This window comes from Macadamia integrifolia, chromosome 7, assembly GCF_013358625.1.
Source record: "Macadamia integrifolia cultivar HAES 741 chromosome 7, SCU_Mint_v3, whole genome shotgun sequence".
Taxonomy (NCBI): domain Eukaryota; kingdom Viridiplantae; phylum Streptophyta; class Magnoliopsida; order Proteales; family Proteaceae; genus Macadamia; species Macadamia integrifolia.
Window position 1 is genome coordinate 16439761 of NC_056563.1, and position 6000 is coordinate 16445760.

Consider the following 6000-nt stretch of genomic DNA (forward strand, 5'->3'; position numbering starts at 1 on the left):
GCCACAACTAAGATGGCATACACAATCCCGATACAATTTGCGGTACTCACTACAAGGGAGCACTCACTCCTAGTGCTTAGCACCCCAGTACACAAATACAAATAAATGGGACTTATAATCAATGCCTACAATCAAGCACTGCCTAGCATATATACATCCACAAGTATAGCTAGCATGCATCCAATGTAATATACAACATTAAAATCATAACTAGAGTTATGGATTCTCACAACTGGTTTCCTGGGATGAATTGGGAACCTCCACTAACCACTGGAACCTCCAACTTGACCTCTTAAGGTGAACTTGGCTCTTCAAGTTTTGACTGACAAGTTCTCACTTGCTCTCCTCTCTTTCCTTTGTCTTCTTGCTCTTCAAAGCACGAAGCAACAAACACTTGCTCTCCCTCTTCCCCTTTCTTCCTCTTTTGGTTTGGAATTAACTCACCATCAATAGAGCTCAACTACTTTACAAACCAGCCTTTAATAAAGTAAAACCTACTCACTTGAAGCATTAAAACTTAACACTTGGCTATCAATAGAGGGGGGATTTCACTCACAAAATCCACAACCTTCCTCTCATAAGATTTTTGATTTTTGCTTCCATTGGATAGAGGATGAAATTTTGAAAAAATGAAAACTTGAATGGACTCATTTGCCCTTGCAGTTAGGGAGATCGGACCATTTGAAGTTGGAGCAATGTGAAAGCTCCATTTGAAATTTTCCGAGTGATGGCATGGCATTGTGAGGGTAGTGGCCGGAGAAGAATGAACTATGCATCTCGTCCTCTCTCCTATCTCTCTCTTCACCTTCATCTGAGGGGGAGGGGTTCGAGTCATGTGTGCTTCGCTTGCGTGCCCTGCACCACCGTATCATCACTTGGAGATATGTGGAGGCCTATTTCGCAAGAGTGTAAAATTCATCATTTGAGACAGGGGTTTGGATGATGGTCCAATTTAGGGATCGGGATCATGCAAATGGGGTCTAGAGGCGCCACCTAGGGTTATGGGCCTAAGACCCAAGGGTGGGCCCAATTCCTGAGAAAAGGGCCCAAAATTTGGTCTGGTCCAGAGATTTGAGGTTAGTGTCAAGTTACAGAGTTGGGAATGTGTTAAGTACCCTATCTTCTTGGCTCAACTGGTCTCCTTACTAGATGCTTGAGAACGAACATTTTCCACAATTATTATTATTTCACATGTATAGCTAAGTTATCACACATATATACATTAATTGAATTTAAACTATTATATACACTAAAACAAGGCTTATTAGATATCTACATTATGTTTAAATGAGGAAAGAGATTATACCTAAATTTGACCCCTATTTCGGGTCAAGAGGGGTTGGCCCCTGATTGGTACCGGCTCAGACTATCTTTCGTGTTCTCCCGGCTTAGGGGAAGATGGTCTTGACCTCCAACTACCTTTCTTGAGAGATGCTGATTATGATGGTATCCGGACAGAGTTCTGGCTAGGAATGGTTGCTTTCAGATTTGGATTCGGACAGAGCTTCGGCTTAAGGAAGGCTAGTTTCGAATTTAGATGCGGACAGAACTTCGGCTAGGGAAGACTATATTCGAGCTTGGGATGAGGTGGCACTCCGGTAGAGCTTTCGCTGGGAATGCTATTTCTAGATTTAGGATGAGGTGGCACTCAGGCAGAGCTTCCGCTGGGAATAGGCTAAGGGAGGGCTAGGCTGAGGTGGCACTTTGACAGAGCTTCTGCTAGGAATGGCTATTTCTGGAAAGATTTCAGTGACACTCAGACAGATGTTCGACTAGGAAAGCTATTTCTGAAAAGAAAAGGGCTGACCTAAAAATGGATTGAAGGACTTCAAAGTCCCGAAGAACACTTTGAAGATCCAAACAGAGTTTCAGATCTTAACAAAGATCTCTTTGTAGACCCGAAGAACCTCAAAAGGGGGGGTTTCTATCTCAAGAACACTCAAGAACACTTAAGGGAGGTGGCTCAAGAACATACTATTTTTGGCTAAAAACTGGATCTAACTAAGAATTTGGATTAAAGATCTTCAAGATCCCAAAGAACACTTCGAAGATCCGAATGAGTTTTTGGATCTTGACGAAGATCGCTCCGAAGATCAGAAGAAAATCAAGAGGGGGAGGGGAAGAAAATTTCACTCTGAAAGAGGAGGGGGATTCTGGTGTGTTGGTGTGTTTTTTTCTAAGGGAGGGGTATTTATAGTTTTTTTTTCTGCCAAATAGGAGAGGGAGAATCCCTCTATCCAATGGATGAAAGGGGAGGCTCTTACCTAAATTGAGGTGATATGATTTTCGTCCAATGGGTAAAGGGGGGATTTTAAAGGAAAAATGAGTGGGGAGGGTTTTTGTCCAGTGGGTAAAAGGAGGTTTTCAGAAAAAATGGGAGGAGAGAAATTTTAGCTGGAAAAAGGTGATTTTCAAAAAAAGGGACAAGAGAGAAACTTTAGCCAGAAAAAGGTGATTTTCGAAAAAATGGGAGGAGAGAGACACTTTTACCAAAAAAGGTGATTTTCAAAAAAGCAAGAGGAGAGAGAAGGTTTAGCCAGAAAATGTAGTTTTCAGAAAAGCGAGAGGAGAGAGAAAATTTAGCCAAAAAAGGTGATTTTCAAAAAAGCGGGAGAAGAGGGAAAGTTTAGGCAGAAAATGTAGCTTTCAAAAAAGCGAGAGGAGAGAGAAAGTTTAGGCAGGTAGTGCGGGTGATGTCACGGGTGCGTGAATGCATGGGTGTGAGGGCAATGTGCACAGTGGGTGTCTGCATGCACGGGTGTGCTAGCAATGTGCATGGTGTGCGAGCCACCTGCGTCAAAATCGTATTTCTGAGCACTATTTATCTGTATGGTTATCTTGATCAAATTACTTCAATATAAAGAGCCAAAATTGGACCCTTCCCTCCCACGTGGGGATTTCTAAGTTTCAGACTTGGAATTATTTCAGGGTTATCTGGGTAGGTAGGAGATGAATTTTAGGGTGTTTGGGTTAGGTGAGGGATTTTTCTAGGTTTTCAGTGGGATTGTCCGTGTGTGCGGCATATGTGCAAGAAGGCGTGATTTTTCGGGGATGATTGCCAGAGATTCGTCAGCCCAATTTTGACATATCATATATCATCAGAGTCGTGTTTCCAAGCACTATTTATCTGCATGGTCATCTTGACCAAATTCCTTCATATATGAAAATTCAAAATTAGACTTTCCTCTCTCCCGTACGGGGACTCTAGGGTTTCCGATGGGGAATATTTCCATCAGCATCTCTGTCAATCGAAAGTCAGAAGTCATGCCCAAGATCCATATTTCATCATAGCTAGAGGAGGGTGATAAAATTGGGTGTCTACAGAATGCCCCTCTTTGGCCGAGGCCTGTGCCAACGGCCGAAGGGTAAAGAAAAAAACGACCACATTTTATCACCCAGAGCATATATTGCTGTCATCTTGCTTAGTTGCGATGCAGTTAAAAAAAATGCAACAGATAATATCTCTAAAGTTTTAGGACTTACCTAGGCTGGAATTCGTTGTTCTTCCAATCCTACAAGAAAAAGTTAGTACTTTGATCCTGATTCTTCCTTAGCTAGGCTTCGCATGTGCCAGTTCAGGGAATATGGTCTCCAGGCTAGGTCTTTCGAGCCAATCTGGACTATCTAGGACCAATGGTTACAAGAGAGGAATTCGTTGCTCTTCTAATCTTGCAATAAGTAAAAAAAAATTGTTTGATGCTTGGATTTTCTTTAGCTGCGCTTCACATGTGCCAGTTTAGGGATTTGATCTATGAGATCGAGCCACTCGGATCTGACTCAAAGAGAAAGGGCCTCCTAGGGTCAGGTTAACAAAATTGGGCCACCTGGGGCCGGAGAAATGTGATTGGGCCACCTGGGGCCTGGTAAATTATGTCTTCTCTTTATTTTTCCTTAATTCTTAATGTTTGGTTTAGAATTTGATTCTTGATATTGATTTGAAATCTTTTAATTCTTGATGCCTGATCTGGAATCTTAATTTTTTTTTTTTTTTGGTATAAAATGGGTCCCCTCCCCTGTTCATTCTTCATTCTAACTTTTCTGAGTGAAGTGAGTTCTTAGAACCCTCTAGTTTTTCTTGAAGTTTTTCCTCTTGTTCTTGAAGTTTGTTCTTGGTGTTCTTGAAGATATTCATCTTGCTCTTGAGGGAGGAGCTATTTGGAGAAGTTGACATCCCATGGGCTTTTATGTAAATTAGAAAAAATTTTGGGGCTTCTTACAATTTAGGAAAGTTTCCAGGCTTTTTACAATTTAGGAAAGTTTCCAGGGCTTTTTATGATTTCTAAAAATATGGCCGAAAGGAGGAAGAGGAAGACTCTGGGAGAGGTCCAGCTCGAGAGTTGCAGCAGTCCTTCCCACAGGTATGAGGGCCTAGCCGATTGGTATTCCGGGAAAACCCTTCACAATAGCCGAAATCAAATCTGCAACTCCATATGAGGTTCCTGAATAAGTCTTTACATTTCATTCATTATTTTAATCATCGTTTATTCCTATTTTGTTCTTCCTTTCTCCCTTTTTTATTTATTTATTGTATTGTTCTTACTTTTTGCTGCTTGCTTTTTTATTATTATTATTATTATATATATTTTTTTATTTCTGTTAGCCTGAGGGGAAGGAACCACCTACTTTGGCCTCCTATGGCCACCCAAACATAGTTCAGTCCTGGCATAGGATGCTCCCTTGCAGAGTGAAGGAGATGGTTGATGATACCTATCTGTGTCGGCTGGCCCTTGTAGAGACTCGAAAGTTTAATCTAGCATTAGTGGGGGCCCTGATGGAGCGGTGGTGACTGAGTACTCACACTTTTCACCTTCCTATTGGCGAGATCACCATTATGCCTATGTGCTTCTATGCCTTGACGAGCATTCCATTTGGGGGTAGAACCATGACCCTACCCATAGGATTCCCGACTGCTAGGGAGTTCGTAGATCTGACCAATATCACCATTAAAGCTGGCCAAACGTGCATCTGCCTAGGGGAGATTAGTGCCTGATGGTGGAAAGTTGGCTTAAGGGAGAATCCAGGCAACATGTCTAAGATAACACGTTCCTTCTTGCTGTTTACTGTGGGCCATTGCCTCTTCAGTGACCTCCAAGGGGGAGCAGATATCAGCCTAGTGTTCTTCCTCAAGGATCTTGGCAGAATAGATACCTAGGACTGGGGCGGGGCAGCCTATACATATCTCCTGCAGTCCCTGGACCTGTTGTCCTATGGGGATAGGGGCCTCAAGGGGGTAGGCTACATCATCCAAGTAACTTTCCTTCTCATATCTATTTTCTTTCAGTCATTTGGTCTGCACTTTCTTACTTTGATTTCTTGAAACAACCCTAGTGTTTTGAGCATCTGGGAACTATAGCCCCTAGACTAAGGGATCCTGAGACGTTCTTCTTCCCCCTGGCCACAAAATGGGGAGATAACCAGGTGGTCCAAGCCCGACGGCATCCTCTGGGGACCACCGCTCGTTCTCTTTTAAACGATCTCATTAAGTTATGCCATGTCTGATATTGAAATTCTATTCTCTTGATGTTGTACTTACCCTTCCTTAGTTTTGCAGGCTAATTGGAGACCATTCCATGACCTTGTATTTTGGATTCTGAGAGAGTCGTCTGGGTTCATCAACTGTCTGAGAACTGAGTCCTTTTCTAGGGCCTGTGGGGCCATGCCTAGTACCTTAGAGAGAGTAGTACCCCAGTGGTCAAACATTTATCCATGTCCTTCTCCCAATCTTCCTCCACCCACTATGCATTGTCCATAAATTTTCCCTACAGACGAGATGAAGTACTTGGCTAACGGAGTATGGGAGGACTCCTTTCTTAATCCAGATGGGGACTACGGAGCCTTCCTGGAGGATGAGACAGTGTGCACCCTTCTCAGTCCTAATGGTCTAGTGGTATGTTTCCCTTTCTTGAGTATTTCCTATAGATTCTTCCTTGTTTTGGTCTAGACTGATGTTCTTTTAGGGGAGAGTGAGACGTGTAGATCTTCCTACCGTTTGGTCGCATG